The 17,484-nt window shown below is 46.0% G+C and overlaps 1 protein-coding gene across 6 annotated transcripts in view; it reads right to left on the bottom strand.

Annotated features, from left to right (window-relative positions):
• Window positions 1-17,484, bottom strand: part of Vps8 (VPS8 CORVET complex subunit) — a 221,564-nt gene that overhangs the window by 18,245 nt on the left and 185,835 nt on the right. The window lies entirely within an intron of this gene.

Genomic DNA, 17,484 nt, shown 5'->3' with positions numbered 1-17,484 from the left:
AAGCTGGTGTGACTAAATGCTGTTGCTTACAACAGGAAGCACGAGTGTTTCTGTGTGAAACGGTGTGTGGAGGCCTGGTATTCATGTGGGGTTTGTCATTCTCTCTTCTTCCCACTTCCCCACTACAGGGAGTCTCTTACTGAATCTGGAGCTCACTAACTAGCTGAGTAGCCAGCCTCAGGGACCCACCTGCCATTGCCTTCCCAGAGACGGGCCCGCAGACTTGCTCTCCTACTCAGCCTGTAAGAACTCTGTGTGTTTTGTTTTATCTACCCATCTTGTGCTCTCTCTTTCACACACAGAATATCCCTGATTTAGTGTAATGTCTCTGCAACCCATATGGCACTCACAGGCATGCTTGGCTGCTTATTGCCTAGCCTACCGTGAAAGACAACACCTGGGCAACAAACCCTGCTGAACCTGTCACACCAGAGTGGGTTTCAAAAGCTGATTTGACAACCTCTGAATGTACTGGGAAGTTCAGACATGCAATGTGGCATTTTGGTCAAATTCACTGAAGCCTGCCTATTATCCTGACATGAGTGAGTGCTGGCCACAGCTGCTTCCTGGGGTATGGAGTGTCATCTCGATGCTATGCAGGCAATACTCAGTGACTAGTAAGTGTTACCATCACTGTAACAGAAATGAAAAGGTAGCAGAGACAGGGGATTCACAGAAGATTAGACTTTTTGCCATGAGTTATATTATGGTCTTCCCATAACTGCTTTCTGTTTTTGTCAGAAAGGGACATGTTTGAAAAACCTATTAAGATTTCTTTTTATGGGACAAGAGTTAAAGAAAAGGCATCTCAGAGGATAGTTCTACTATCCTTCATTTTCATCCCTGGACAAATGTTTGGACTTACTAAAAAAAAAAAAAAAACTGACTTAACTAGGGAAAGACTTTACTCTCGTACACATAATCACTTCGCTGACTGCTTGTACTTAGAAAAATGCCAGTTATCCTGATGGGCTGCTGAGGACTGAGCCTGGGCAGGACTCCTCTTAGGCTGAATCCTGCCTGATTGTTCTACCAGGGCCCTGAGTTCTTGCCCACACTCAGCTCTAATATCCCCTGCCCATCAGAACCAAACACGCCTAGAAATGGAGACCCACAGCAAGAAGTACAGAGAAGGAACCAGAATAATGGGTTTAGACCTAAAATTAGTGTGGTGGTTTGAATATCAATGGCCCCCATTGGCTCCTGTATTGCAATGCTTACTCATGAGGGAGTGGTACTACTTGAGAAGGGTTAGGAGGTGTGGCCCTTCGGAGGAAGTGTCACTGGGCTTTGAGGTTTCTAAAAACTCATGTCAGGCTCTGCCCCTGCCCCTCTGTCTCTGTCTGTCTATAGATCCCTTTTGAAAGGACAAGGACGTGTGCCTTGTTAGAGAAAGTAGTCACTGGGGGTGGGCTTTAAGGTTTCAAAAGCCTGTGCTCAGGCCAGGCACCCACCCACACACACACACACACACTCTCTCTCTCTCTCTCTCTCTCTCTCTCTCTCTCTACCTCCAGATCAGGAGGTAGCTCTCAACTACTTTTCTAGCACCATGCCTGCCACCACACTCCCAGTCTTGATGATAGTGGACTAGCCTCTGAGACTGTGAGCAAGCCTCCAATGAAATGTTCTCCTTATAACACTTGCCATGGACATGGTGTCTCTTCAAGACAACAGAACAGTGACTAAGACAATTAGCAAAACCGAGTTAACAATCCAATTACAAGTCAACGGTCCGTGCTCATCATGAGGCTGCGCTATAGTTATTCTCAACAGGAACTGTCTCTGAAAGCGACAAACGTGTCTGAACTCTTTCTGTAGGACTTGGCTGTTGGGATGATGGCAAGAATTGAACCAGGAGTTTAGCACCAGTAGTGGGGAGAATTTGAAGACAGGGAAAGGTGAGCTGAGTTCTAGAAATCAATGCAGGGCTTCATACTCAATTCACTTATTGTGATGCTTTGAATAGGTTTGGCCCCCATAGATTCATGTACTTGAATGCATGGCCATGGGGGGGTGGCACTATTAGGAGGCGTGGCCTTATTGGAGGAAGCGTGTCACTGTGTAGGTGGGCTTTCAGGTCTCCTATGCTCAGGCTTTGCCCAGTGCCTAAGATAGTCTTCTCTTGGCTGCCTGCAGAGAACAATCTCCTCCTGGCTGCCTTTGGATCAAAATGTAGAACTCTCAGACCCTGCAGCGCCATGTCTGCTTGCATGCTGCCATGCTTCCTGCTATAATGATAATGGACTAAACCTCTGAAACTGAGCCAGCCCCATGAGTCTTCATGAGTTGCCTTGGTTATGGTGTTCTTCATAGCACCGAAGCCCTAACTAAGACACTTGTGCAGGCTAGACCTAGAGGTCTGGCAGAAAATGCTGCTTGGGGGTCTGAAAGACACACGGAAATTCCAGATGTGAAGTGCCAGAAGACAAGGGAATACTAATGAACCAGACTGGAAAGAGTGTGGATTAACATTCTGATGTCGAAAGCAAAAGCCCAGCCTGAGCCATGTCTTGGTTCTGGGATATTTTACATCTATTTCTGAAATAGCTGAGAACAAACTCTTGAAAAAACAAACATAACAGACAGGCAAACTCAAATGCCACTGAAAGGAGACAACATTCAGACTCTCAACAACATTGCTGTTGAGACAACCTGAAATGCCTGACAGGAGGAGCAGGAACTGTGACCCACAGCCAAGAACAGCAACAGCGACACTCAGAGGTGCTAGAACTAGCACACAAAGAATGTGAAAACATTTTACAGCTGGTCAGCGGTGGTGCATGCCTCTAATCCCAGCACTCGGGAGGCAGAGGCAGGCGGATTTCTGAGTTCGAGGCCAGCCTGGTCTACAAAGTGAGTTCCAGGACAGCCAGAGCTACACAGAGAAACCCTGTCTTGAAAAAAAAAAAAAAGAAAGAAAGAAAAGAAAAATAAAACATTTAAAAAAAATATCTAAAACTTTAAAATGTGTGTGTGCGCGCGCGCGCGCACACACACACACACACACACACACGAGTGAGAGGAGGGGGAGGGGAGCGAGCACGCCCTCAGTGTGAAAGTCAGAGACACGGGTTCTTTCTTTCTATTGCACAGGACCCAATGGTCAGGCTTGAGGACAAAAGGAACAGGGAGATGGTGGGGGGGGGGGGGCGGCGGCGGAGTTTGGTGGGGGGTAAGAGAGAGGCATGAGGGTCAATTAAATGAAGAGTATATGAAAAAAGGAGACCTGTGGCTTTGTAGGAGAGCCAGTGAGATGTCTCAGTGAGTTAGGGCATTTGCCTCAAGCCTGATATGTCTTTACCCACTGAGCCATCTCTCCAGTCCAAAGAATTTAAGGTATTTATTTTATAAATATGTTTGAAGATTTAAAAGAAGGATGGAATTAATAAACTATATCACAAAAATGCCAATAAATGAATGAAAACCATAAAAACAAAATTAACACTTGGGAGCTACTGAGGAACTGTAAGACCAGAAAGCAGCAGAGTGAGTGAAGATGCCTTCAGAGAAACAGAGAGACTCTGAGGGGACCAAGAGCATAGCCAAGTGTGGAGCTCAGAGACAGATGCAGGGAGAGCTGCTGGGTGAGTGAGCAGATGAAAAGCAAAGGGCCTGATTCCACAGGCAGGGTCTCTCCTAGGTCCCTAGGATATTTACACTAGCAATGGTCACTTCGGTCACTTTGCACAGGAAGCAGCACAGAGGAGGGCGGGGAGCTCAGCACAGCACAGTTTCAGGGAGGGGCTCTACTAAGTGGCTTTACTGCAGAGTAGAGGCTCCAGTGTCCCTTTGCCATATACCCCAATGAAAAGTGTGACTGTCAACTATGGAGGGAGCCTCATCAGGGAACAGTGTTGTAGGGAAAAGGTTTAACTGAAGCTGGAGCAACAGCTACAACTGTAGTGTCTGATGCAGTCCCAGATGACAGACGCGATGGTATAGTTTTGATAAAGCACTCTTCCATTGGAAGAGAGGGAACAAACATGGTCCAGAGACCCTCTGCTGGCACCAAGATGTTCTACAGCATCCCCATGCAAGAGACATCTGAGCTGTACGGAACAACAGTGAAATGCAGAAACAAAACAGGGTGGGCCTCGGCTGCTGAGGGTTGGTCGGCTGCTATGGATTGCAATGCCAAACACTGGCCTGGTGGCCTTCAGGGAGGAGGGAATCCTCCTGTACACAAAGTGATGCTATGTGGCCTTGCTCCTTAATTTAAAACTATTGGTTGAATAAAGATGCTGACAGCCTATAGCTGGGAAGAGGAAAGGCAGGGCGGGGTTTGATTTCTGGGCTTGGGGGTCTGAGGAGGACCATGAGGGGAGAGAGAGAGAGAGAGAAGGTGGAAAGAGGAGAAGACATCATGGGGTAGGTGAGTCATGAAAACTTGGCCATGAGGGCTGAATACCTAGAGTTAAGAGCTGCCCAGATGGAACATGGCAAGTTATAACTCAGGGTTATTGATAGGGAAGTAAATACTAATATCTTAGAGGGTAGATAACTGCCCAGCTCTAGAGCTTTAAAGGCTTATTAAAAATATAAAGGTTTTGTGTCTTTTATCTAGCTGAATGATCAAAGGTGGGGTAGAACCTCCCCAATTGAGATTAAATAATTAATACAACATGCTATTCCAGACAAACATTTCCTTGATTTGGATGAAGGCAGAACAGCCTCTGGGTAGATGGGAAATAATGATTGCACAGGTCATAAAGGAAGCAGTACCAGGCCTGTACCCACCCGGCTCTGCAAGGTGGGAGTGTGAGCATCAGTGGTGTGTGTGTGAATGAATCAGCAAGTTGGCCTTGCCATGTTCGCTTGCAGGCACACATGCAAAATGGCACCTGGAAAGGACAACACGCTTTGGGTTCCACTCATGGAAAGAGAGCCTAGAATAAGGAACTGAGTGGGCTCAATGGTGTCACCCTGCGGGCTAAGCCCTACTCTAAGTTACCATACAAAAGCACTGACTTTTCAGCCTGTACCGTCCTAGGAGACTCCACTTACAGTTTTTGACTCCCATTTTGAGGTAGAAGAGGCCATCAGGCGTGGGTGAGCCCAGAAATTCTACCATCCATCAGTCACCTCCTATCCAGAAGAGATGGACAGATGACTTATCTCCATGATTAGTAAAAGGGTCACCCTATGAATTTACTAGGGAGTGTAAGGGTGGTGCTAATACTAAGGTCTAATTACCTAATTGGTTCTTGACTTGTCAATAAAGATGTACAGGGGCCAATTGCTGGACAGAAGGTACAAGTGGGACTTCAGGGTCCAAAGAGGAAAAGGCACTCGGGGAAAGAGAAAGGGGCTTTTTGGCTAGACTTTGGAAAGAGAAGCACACAGCCAGGGCCTGCAGCTCTGCTGCAAGCGGGTTGCCAGAGATGTTTGGCAGGGACTTATTGGGACAGGCCACTGAGTTTGGGGTGGTTTGGTAAGGGCACACATTTCCAGGTGGGAGGTATCTGCGCCCAGTAATTGTGCTACAAAAAGCAAGCTGTAAAGTGACAAACTGAGTGTGTCCCTTATCTGTGGATTCAAGAGTCTCTGGTGAGGCTGGTAACTCAAGATTCAAGAGTCTCTGGAGTGGGCTGGTGGAGTGGTCAACTCCTGGAGTAAAGGTGGGAGGGGAAGGGAAGCCAGTTCGGTGCTTGTGGCACTGATCCAGCTAAGCAGGTGGAACAGAAGTGGGCTGGTAGGGCAGCAGCTCCTAGCAGCTCCTGGTGTGTCTTTAAAGCTACATGCAACAAGGGAGAATTGAAATTGTGGGAGCACATGGGCATATTAAAATTTTCTTGGGAAGACCAGGCCCAAGAATTTATTGGAGTCACCAGATTGAGGAAAAAGTCTAATTCCCTCACCTGTACCCCATAAATTGATGGATGCCTAAAAGTATAAAAGCATGACCCCAATACCAATGGATGGTCTGATCCCAGGTGTCTGCATCAAGGATGGAGGGTTCCCAGATCCGACTGGTCCCCATTGTTAATGTAGCCTACTCCCCAGCGCCGGCTCACCTATGTGCCCATCTGGACCCCCACCTGGTGTGGCTTGTCCCTTTGCAGTCACACTCACAGCTCTGCTCTCAAATCTGACTCCAACAGCTCTGGCTCAGCACTGGGCTACTTTGTATCTATCCAGACTTCCTCAGTACACTGCCACAGCCTCCTCACTCTGCGGAATTCTCTTTAATTTATATTCATTCTGTAACACATGCACACATCTACATGTACATACATACATGTACATACATATACCTTTACAGACTCTGTGTGCTGTGTGATTTGAGAGTTAATAATTAACAATTAAATTGTAAAGATGGGCCAGGCTACCAAGGTAGATGGATTTAATAATAAAGCCATCATTGAACAATTAAACCTTGCATTCAGTATTCCGTAAACGCTGACACCATGTAAAGACACAACGTCTGCATGTTTGTATGTTCAGGACATGCCCACTATCAGGAAGATAGCTCTTAGGGCTTCCCAAGGGGGAGCAAGAGAGGTGGGAGGCTTATTCCATCCCAAAGAACTCCACACATTCTGTTCCCAATTGCAACTGGGAAAGGCATTAAAACCAAACCTAACCCAACCAAGAAATCATGTAAAGGTTCGAGAAATAGACCTAGTGAAGAATGGCAAATGAAAAACAATTATCTGGAGAAAAAGGAAATCTATGAATTCATGCCGACAGCAAGTGTCTGGTGTCTGAACCAAGACTCCTCCTCCCAACCCCAGCCCAGCAGAGGGGACTCCAGTGCAGACTCTGCACCCAAGAGTGGCAATGCCTGCCTCTTGGAGCTCCCAGAATGCTCTGGATGAGGCAGAGCCCAGTACCCTCAGCCTGCCTCCCATTATGCATGTCTAGCCCCAGAGAGATGAACCTGAGTGGTGGGCGTTGCCTGAACTTAGAGGATGGCAGTAGTTCTATCTGTGAGGCTGTATGCTGCCCTCCCACCCTTCCCTGGCATGTGAGGCAAGCCATAAGCAGAAGAAATACCAAGTATTATTATCTTTTTAATTTGTTTTTTTTTTTTTCAAGACAGGGTTTCTCTGTGTAGCCCTGGCTGTCCTGGAACTCACTCTGTAGACAAGGCAGGCCTCGAACTCAGAGATCCACCTGCCTCTGCCTCCCGAGTGCTGGGATTAAAGGCGTGGGCCACCACTGCCCTGCGAAACACAGAGTATCAATCTTTTCTGTCAAACACTCTAAAACTTTCATTTATGACAAGGAATACAAATCTTTTTATTCCCCCCCCCCAAGTTGTAAAATATGCAAATGTTTTAATCTCCCTTATTTGTACCCTTTCTTTCCATAAAGGCCCTGCAACAACCTTGGAACTTAATCGACTTAACTGACCACCCCTTTTCCCAGTTTCTTTTCTTTTGGGTCATTCCCCCCACCTTCCAATTCTTTTAAAACTAGCCAATTGCAGGGGTGGATCAATGATTCTGCAGCTAGGAACATGGCAGTTCTTGCCGGGGACCTGGGACCAGTCCCCAGCACCCACATGGTAGTTCACAATCGTTCAACTCCACTTCCAGAGGATCTGATGCCCTCTTTTAGCCTCTGAGGACACAAAGTATGCATGTGGTACATAGCATACATGCAGAGAAAACATCTGTACACATTAAATAAATGTCCTCTACCTGCTGTGCCCCACCCCCTTGTCTTTTCCTTGGTCTGTCTGTCTGTCTGTCTATCAAACTAGCCAATTGTGAAAGAATGTGAGGTTGGACCCCAGCCAATGGGGAAAGGGTACAGTCACCACCTCTCTTAGAACAAAACAGTGACTTCTGTCTGGTTGAATATGCTCTTCTGCTTGAGTGAATACAGCACCCTTCTGCTTAGAAGGAAAGTTCTGCCTTATAGGGACACTGTAATTGGGGTGGTCTCTTCTCTGGGGCCCTGAGATTATTTCTAACAGTTGGACCAGAGGCCGCAGCCTCCTCATCCTGGCACAGAAACTTTCCACTGTCCCTGTCCGAAGCTCCAGAGATTTGGGATGATAAGATTTCCCCAGGGATAAAAGCAGGTTCATACACCTATAGTTTCTCCCTTCTTCTAAAGAGAGCCTGCTTCAGTGCAGTGCAGCTGAGAGGCGTTGGAACTCAAGTTCTAAGGACCACAGGAGTTGTGAAAGGTAAAGGAGAGGAGTTTCTGCTGTGATGCGCCACAGATGAGGGAAAGATGACTGGGAGGAGCCTTAGTGGCAGGCAGAATGATAAATATAGACTTCAGGAACAATGACATACAAAGAATCAGAGTTGACACTTGGGTTTGAAGAACAATTGATATCCTGGGTTATTGTTGAAAACAAAAATGGCTGGGTGTGGTCAGAGATTAAACGGAGAGGCAGGCAACACCACAGCCCCATGGTTACCCCAGGGTGAGTGTATCTGCACTGTATTTCCTTAGAGAAAAGTATGAGATCCCATGGTTACCCCAGGGTGAGTGTATCTGCACTGTATTTCCTTAGAGAAAAGTATGAGATCCCATGGTTACCCCAGGGTGAGTGTATCTGCACTGTACTTCCTTAGAGAAAAGAATGGGAAGCTTAATGTGGAGACCAAGCTGCACTTGCTCTGTTGCTCCGGTGTGTAGGGCCGCGTGTGTGAACCACAGTGTTCAGCTGTGCCTGGCTTCCTGGGGCCTCAACTTTACAAAGCAGCATTTGGCTCCATTCTGAGCACAGGCAGAGGCATGTGACTTACCTCGTCCTTACACATGTACAGAACCACCTCTCCAAGCCCACCCAGGAGGCCCAGCCTGCTCAGAGTTCATCCCCAAAAGTAAAAACCCACCAGCTATAAACTCACCTACATCTGGGCACGTGGATGTATAGTGCAGGGACATCTGGGCACACAGATGCGTAATGCAGAAAGTTGACCCAATAACGCATCAAGCACACCAGGCTAACACAGGGTATAACATCCTCACCCGGACTACGAGGTCCCTAGATGGCAGTGCCCTAGCAATGCCTTAAAGGCTAGCCTGGGCTCAGCTCGGTCTGGACCCTGATCAGGTAAACAGGACTGCTATGGATAAACTAAAGCGTGCATGCAGCATTCCTCTGAAACCTTTGCCTGGAGGATCCTTTTCTTCCCTCATCCACCCCTACAGGCGTGGGGCATCTACTTCCCCACTACCTAAAACAAACCTATAACAGACCCAAGTCCCCAGGCTAGTGCCCTGGCTCTTCTGGCCAGCAACCCTTCCACCCCTACTCTAACTTACAACCGTTCCAGCTCACAGGCTCCCGCCCCCATCACCTTTTTCTTTAAAACTGGCAAAGCTCTCCCTGCCTTTAGATATTTTCTCTGCCTGCTCCTCTTTGCTCAAGATAGCCACAGCAGTTTGATTTTCCTCAAATAAACATTCCTTTCTATCCACAGAGCAGCCTAGTTTACAGACTAACGCTTACATTTAACACTACAATAGTGGCGTACCCCCTCACTGGGCATCTGACCATCCAGTGTGTAAGGTAAGGAATTAGACCAACAAGGCAGAGAACTCCCAACTACCCCAGGGGCCTCAGCTTTGCTCTTTTCCCACTGCCTGCTCTGCAATCCTGCAGCTGCAACTCTTCAGATGAGTTAACACAGAACCCCAAAGGGACTCTTTGCATCTGCATTATCTCTCTGCCTCTATTTCCATTAAAGCCTCTTGGTTTCTTTAACTCTTTTGTAGCCATTCCTTAAGGTAAACATATGCATGGTTATGTGATGTCGAATATATGACCTGACAGTTAATAATAAAGATGGAAATGTAAAAATCTGGGTTTACCAACAGCTAGCTAAAAAGAGAAATCAAAACTACTTAGCAAATGAAATAAATGTAGCTTGTGAACTTAATGCTATTTGATATATTCTGACACCGTGGAAAGACACAAATGTGTCTGACTATGTTTATGGGATAGTACGTCACACCATTAACAGTGGAGGAAAATAAGCTTTACTAAATTATTTCAACCCATCACCAAAACATTATAAAATAATAATGAGCCCTGGGGGCAGATGGGTAAGTACATTGTTCTCAAATGTTCAGATCCCATTAAAAACCACAAGGTGTGCACACATAGGAAAGCATTAACCAAAGAAATGGCTGGAAACCACACACAATGGAGCCAGACCCCAGATTTCACATGGGCTTCAAAGCAGTCTTGATGCATGTGTTCACAAAGTGAGGGGAGCAGGAGACAAGGAAACACAGGAGGGTGTGATGCCTGCCACCACCAACGGAGAACACCAACAAGGAAACAAATACATGGAAGCTAGATGAAAACTTGGGAGTTAACACTGGAACAGAAATAGAGAACTCATTAGAATGTGTCAGAAGAAAACCTGAACAGGCAAAAGAACTGGTGAACACACATGAGCAGAAAACTGAGTTTACGAAAGCTGGGGCTGGGCAGATGCTCCCTCCGTGTAGTTAAAGCACCCGCTGCTCTTCCAGAAAACCCACACTAGGATCAGACGCCCTCTTCTGGTCTCTATTGGATACTACATGCACATGCACATATCCACCTTCTGCTCCCCATATTCATAAAAATAAAATAAATCTTATTTTAATAGACTACACAAGATGAAAACCACAGAAAGAAGACTAGGAAGAGCTTTGGAGAGACGTACGGTCCCAGCAGCATAGCACAGCTAATGAGACCCTACAGCAGAAGAAAAACATTTCAACACTTATGCCTCAGAATTTCCAAGTTCACTGAAAAGTAGTAACGTTCACATTCAGCCAGCTCAACGGACTCTGAGTATGATATGGATGGATGATAAGACAAACTCGCAAATGGGAAAAGTAAAAGACAAGGTGGAAACCACGAGTCACATCGAGGGGTAGATGGGAAAAGCCCTAAGATTAACAGCAGCAACAATGGCAGCCAGGAGTCACCGAGGCAACATTCAAAACCTTCAAGAAAAACCGGGCAGCCGAAAATCCTACATCCAGCAAAGCTGTCTTCTAAAAGTGCATGCAAAACAGGACTTTCCTAGATAAATGAAAACCTCGGAGTACTTCAGAGATGTCTTGCAGGTCTGACCACTTGAGTCAATCCTAGAACCCATGATGGAAGTCGAGAACCAACTCCTGGAGGTTAGTTGTTCTCTGATCTCTATACGGTACTGAGGCACTAATGCCCACCCCTACCTACCTCTCTGACAAGAGTGACTAAGATAATGAAAACGATTTTCACAATTTCAAATGCACACAGATAAGCAAGGAGAACAAAAGATAACTGTATAATCGTAAAATGCTATACAAATGCCTGTTTTCACATTCTCTCACAACCAATTCTAAAGAGTAGTTGTATGACATGAACGCAATGCAAATAGTACTTAAACAAATCAGGCCTACACAACTGGCATTATCTGGTTCAAATCAGAAACTGAACCAGAAAAGCAAAGATACACACAGTGAACCCAAGAGCACCACAAAGCATGCTCCCTGAAAAAACTTTAAAACTAAGACAAAACAAAAAGCCCTGAACACACTGAGAAATCAATGAAGGTGTAATGAAAGGGTCTATACAGGAAACAGCTGAGCTGGCAGCCGGTAAGCAGTGTCTGGATAGCAGGAGTTCTGATGGAAGGGAAGCAGGATAAAAAGCCATCTACAGAAAGCATATAGAGAGATAGGCATCATTATCTCTATAAAAAGCCATCTGGTTGTCTGCTCCCTTCCCCAACCCCCTCACCCTGCTTCCACTGAGTTGGGTCCATTGGGGAAGAGGCACCAAGAACTTTTAAGCACAGGAGCAAGAGAGCCAGGCTGGAGGGTGAACTGGGTAAGCCACAGAGTGAGACAGCAGGTTGTATCAGCAGACAAAGGGCACAGGAGTCAGAAAAGCCCAGATGCCAGCACCCTGGCCATGGCCTGGACAAGCAGGACTGGAAGAAGAGCCTGGCAGATGCTGGACTCAGTGTGCAGGAAGGAGAGGAGAGGCCAGCAGCTGTGCTTCACCTAGCAAGAACAAAGTACACTTCTCTCAGTGGCACACGGGACAGTTTCTAAAACTGACCACCAGTTACAATGGCCAGGAGTTAGGAAAGAGGATAGAAAGCTAACTGCTCTCCTAGTTTTAATTCTGTTGTGGACTTTTGATTTTTATGATGGATAAGCACATAAAATATACTTGATGCTGAAAGTATAAATGTAACATAGATCTGCACAGATGCCGCTAAGAATGGCCATGCCAACGATGCAGAATTTCACCGAGTTGTATAGACTTTGTGTCTGCTTTGGGGTGATGCTTTTATTTGCATGTTTTAAATAATAAATTCTATAAAAATAAAGAACAGTCACATTAATGGCTGCATTAATAATGCTGCAGCCAGGCACAACAGGCAAAGGTGCTATAGGGTCTCAAGTCAGAGATGGCAGAACTAGGAGCCAAACAACTGTTCTCTAGCCATTTGCAGTCAATGGTCAATTATCCTGTAGAAAACAGAGTGTTAACATATAACTCAGTAGTTCACCATGGCCTGAGAACCACGTCGACAGAGGAAGCTGCAGAGACATCTACTGTGACTTTCTGTATGACTGCAAATACCTATAAGCAGCTAAGATGTCATTTGAAGGTGAGTGGATAAAGCAACCACAGTACCTACAAAAGTGTTCTATAATGATGAAAGATTAACTAAGTCGTGAAATGACACCGAGACGTCTTCAATGCTGACCACTGGGTGGGAGATGCAACTTACTAACTATCCCAGAAAAGGCAAATCACAGAGGCAGCAGAGAGGTCAGTAGTTGCCAAGTGTTTGGGGAGGAAGGATTTGAGGCTCGATGGAACTACAACGTATGACCTTCAGTAGACACAGCTCATCACACACAGAACTCATAACACAAAGCATCGAGCCTAAAGTGAACCACAAACCTTAGTTAATTAATGTACCATCAACTGTAGTAACTACTGTAAGATATTCCTTCCAAGCTGATCCAACCACTATACTGGTACCAGCTCCATCTTTGGAACTACTGAGAATGCTTGTCCTTCCATGTAACTCAGTGTCCTCCAGATGTCTGACACCAGCTCGACACTAGTCTTCTCACGTCAGCATACCAACACTGGTTGCAGTCTTCTCCTGAGCCTGTCAGAGACCACATCTTGCTCTTTGCTCCTAACTGCTATGAATCCACCAACCAGCGGTTACTGGGGCTGGCCGCGGTTACTGGGGTTGGCCGCGGTTACTGGGGCTGGCCGCGGTTACTGGGGCTGGCCGCGGTTACTGGGGCTGGCCGCGGTTACTGGGGCTGGCCGCGGTTACTGGGGCTGGCCGCGGTTACTGGGGCTGGCCGCGGTTACTGGGGCTGGCCGCGGTTACTGGGGTTGGCCGCGGTTACTGGGGCTGGCCGCGGTTACTGGGGTTGGCCGCGGTTACTGGGGCTGGCCGCGGTTACTGGGGCTGGCCGCGATTACTGGGGTTGGCCGGTTCTCCTGATGCCACAGAAATGCTAGCTTGTTCTGGATTCTTTTTTCCTTAAAAAAATTAAAAAAAATGAAATCCTAAAAAAATCATGAACAGATTTCCTCCTCATCTCCATTCCTGACATGAGTGGGAAGACAAACTGAGTTAACACTTCTTACCACCAGAACAGCCGGGAAAGGAAAATGAGCCACAAATTCTAATACCCTCCGCTATTTGAGAAACTGGGAAGCAAGGTCTTAGAGGTCTGGTTCTGAGCTGAGAAGAATCCACCGAGAGCAAGAACTACCCAGAGGTTATTCTGAGAAAAACGTCAGCTGGCATCAGCTGCGGGTGGTTCAGGGGCACCAACACCCCAAGGAGTACAGTCAGATCCTCATTTCTGCAGACACACAATCAGGGAATACTGCCTCATTCTAGGAAAGGCTCAGGCAGGACATCCAGCTTTGTAAGGACATGCCTTTGGCGGGTGGGGGTGGGGGGACTGTGCATCCAACAGTCAAAAGTCCCTAGTTGGTGTGTCGATGAGACTTGCAGTCAATGAGAGATGTTCCATAGTGCTGTGATCCCTGAAACCTTAAATCCTCTCAGGTCCTTTGTTCCACCCTGTAAACTGACTACTGTGCGAGCGAGCTTCCAGACTTGCCAGGTTCTGATGATCCCTAAGTAACCCCTGAGACGATCCCGGAGATGCACGTGTGTCTCCCAACTCTGTCACTGCAGATATTAGTGGGAGCCAATTAAGCAGAAACTTTATACATACAACTAGTTATACACATTATACATAAATGCTTGTTTGCTGACATTTGAGTACCTAAAACGCAAATGACTCACGAGAAGACACAGGCAGTGCCATGTGCTATACACTGACCAGTGAAAGCAGATCACTGACCTCCTGAAAAGTGACCACTGTGTAAGATGTGCAGGAAGTCAGCAGAGCCCTACAGAGAGCATCGCTCCTTCCTCCTCAGGAGTGAACTGACTCTTGGCAGGTCTAAGAGGGGAGTCAATGAATGCGCCCTTCAGTTACGGAGTTTAAGAGACTTTGCAGCAGATAAACTCAGCTGCTTCCTTTGTGTTTCTTACAACACATGTCGCTTTGGCAGCCACTGTTTGCCAGACGTGATGGCCATTTTCATCTAACAGAGGAACTTTGGGAGAGGGACTATAATCAAGGACGAATGAGGATGTATGTAAATGGACACATACATGCACACATACATGCCCCCACCCCACACACATTAAGTTTCACACCGCTCCTCATTTAACCTTCCCTTAGTATACTGCAGATTATTCTGGAGACAGAAGCCTAGCCCAGCAAGGATGCTTTGCTGTTCTTCCTCTGGTTGTCAGGGTCACAGACTTCCTTCCCTGCTCATTTTCTATGTACAACGCATACTCTGATGGATCTCTTTCACAGACCTCTCATTTATTTGACAACAATCAAGTGCCTGCTTGGTTCTTCTCCATGTAAGAATAAACATAAAGGACTCCTATCCTCAGGAGGCGTACAGTCTAACGAGTGATACCTTAACAGGCAAGTTCAGGTGCTATGAGCTCAAATGACAAATAACTGAGCCTTGGGGGACATTAGACAGTTTTCAGGGGATGGAGAGGGAAAGATGCTAAGGTCTGAATGTATTTCACCTTTTAAGATTTCCCTTGTACAGGCTCAGGCTAGGGCAATTTTCTACCTAGATAACCATGCTGTTCTGTTAACTGTCCTCACTGCCTTTCAACTGACCATGGGTGGAAATGCCAATCGTCCACTAAGAAGCAGCTGCTGCAGATTGGGCTTCTGGGATCTGGATCCCCACGATCTCCCCCTAGACTTTCTTGTGCTTTTGTATTTAAGACATATACAACCTGCTCCCATTGCCTGCACTGAGCCCTGCTTACTCAGGTCTTCCTGGGACACATTCCCCCTTATTATTTGAGGCCAGATCAAGCTCTCCTTCCTCTGGGAAGCTTCCCTGCCTATCGTGGGACAGGCACCTACACTACATATGTGACAGAAAGATGAGCTGGTACATCTAGGCTTCAACTCAGGGGTGGTAACTGCTTTTAAGTAAGAGCTCACATTTCAGGAGTGGCCAGTTAACATGAATTCCCAATGGCAGCTTCCAAAGAGTCTTAATTGCTAAAATTAATGGCTTGTTAATCAGTATGGTAAATACTGGAAATAGGCTCTCATTGATAAAATCTATTCAAAATGTGTAGGTAAGGAAGAAGACTTGAGAAGTTGTACCCACTCTTGCATGGGGAAGGAATAAGTGTACGCCTGACCACTTTTTTCAAAATGAATCAGTAAAGGAAAAAAATAGAAAGAATGATACCAAGGGCCATGTGCATCCAGCCATGGGTGGGGAAGTTTCTTTTTTCTTATTTTGAGACAAGGTCTCACTATGTATCCCTGATTGGTCTGAAACTCACAACATAGACCAGGTTAGACTCAAGCTCATAAAGACCCGCCTGCCTCTGCCTCTGCCTCTGCCTCGAGTACTGGGATTAAAGATGCTACCGAGCCTTGGCAAGAAGTTTCTTTACATTAAATGGATTCGAAGAGTAGCAGATTCCTGCGTCTGAGGTGGTGCCTCTTTTCTGATGATAGTCAGATGTCTGAATTTCAGAGCTAAGGCATTGCAAAGTCTGAAAATAGGCTGCATCAATCTACTTCTAAATCAGCGTTTAATAAATTCTTAGCTATGTGGCAGCTAACAACATGAAGCAAGGCTGTAGAGGAGCAGTTAACCATTCCTCAGAGTTCTTCATTATACTTACAATCACAAAGAACATAAGGCTGCACCAGGCTGATCAGCCATTTGAAAACAAGGTCCCTTCTAAGCGCTAGCAGAGCATCCTATACATTTTACCCAGCATCATAAAGCTGTACAGTAATAGTGAGCTCATCTGTCTAGTGCTGAGATTTTTTAAAAAGATTTATTTATTTTATGTATATGAGTACACTATAGCTGTCTTCAGACACACCAGAAGAGGGCATTGGATCCCATTACAGGTGGTTGCTAGGAATTGAACTCAGGACCTCTGGAAGAGCAGTCAGTGCTCTTAACCTCTGAGCCTTCTCACCAGCCCTAGTGCTGAGATCCTTGAGAACAAAGACTGCAGTCTCATCTCTAGTCTAATTCTTAGCTCTGCATGTAGCATAAAGAAATACTTGATGACTGAATAATAATATGTAAGCAACATGATCGACTAAAAGGGGCCATGTTAAATAGCAGTGCTCACTACAGCCTAAGTACTTGCTATGCATCAAATACAGGTGTTTCATACCTAAACAGTAGTTCATTTAGTTTTTAAGGCAATTCTAAGATCATCACTATCTTACACAGGAAGAAAAAAAGAGGCTGCCCTTTCAGAGCCTTTGAGTTTTAAGCCTGGTCTTAGAATAAGCCTATGTTTTCAATCATCCTGTTGAAAGTATGTTGCATGGCTACCATTAAAGATCTTCTACAAACCAATTTTCTTCTGTATTCTAATTCTTTCATGTTTATTAAATGAGACTAATAAGACTCAGGCCCTACCTACTATGACTGGTTGGTGACTATACCCAAAGGTTCATGTAGGTCATGATAGCTGTGTTAGGAGTTGCTATGGAAGGTTGAGAAGAGGTCTAACAGGGATTTGAGTCCCAGGAACTATGGGGCCCTGGCTTCATCCTCTCTCTGCTTTCTGCTCATGCTATGAGCACCTGTTTCAAATGTGTTCCTGCCTCAACGAGTCACTTTTTCTTGCAGCCCACATCCATGAAGCTGCCATGATGCCAAACCCTCAGAAGACTCTCTTCTCCTCTCCTCTGTAGGTAACATTTCACTGTAGTGACCTGAAGCCGACTAAGTGCTCGAGGTAGTAGGGTGACTCTGAGAACTCATGCTCTACCCCTTGGTCTTACCTGCCATGATGCTTGGATAGAGCACAGAGCTATTCCTGCATAATGCGTTTCAGGACTTTTCAGATGTTGTATCTTGTTTCTATCCTTTTTCCATCTGAAAATGTCAGGGTTTACAAGCAGAGGAAAAGGACTGGAGTGTGA

Source organism: Mus musculus, chromosome 16 (genome assembly GCF_000001635.26).
Source record: "Mus musculus strain C57BL/6J chromosome 16, GRCm38.p6 C57BL/6J".
Classification (NCBI taxonomy): domain Eukaryota; kingdom Metazoa; phylum Chordata; class Mammalia; order Rodentia; family Muridae; genus Mus; species Mus musculus.
This window is presented reverse-complemented; position numbering and strand designations above follow the sequence as displayed.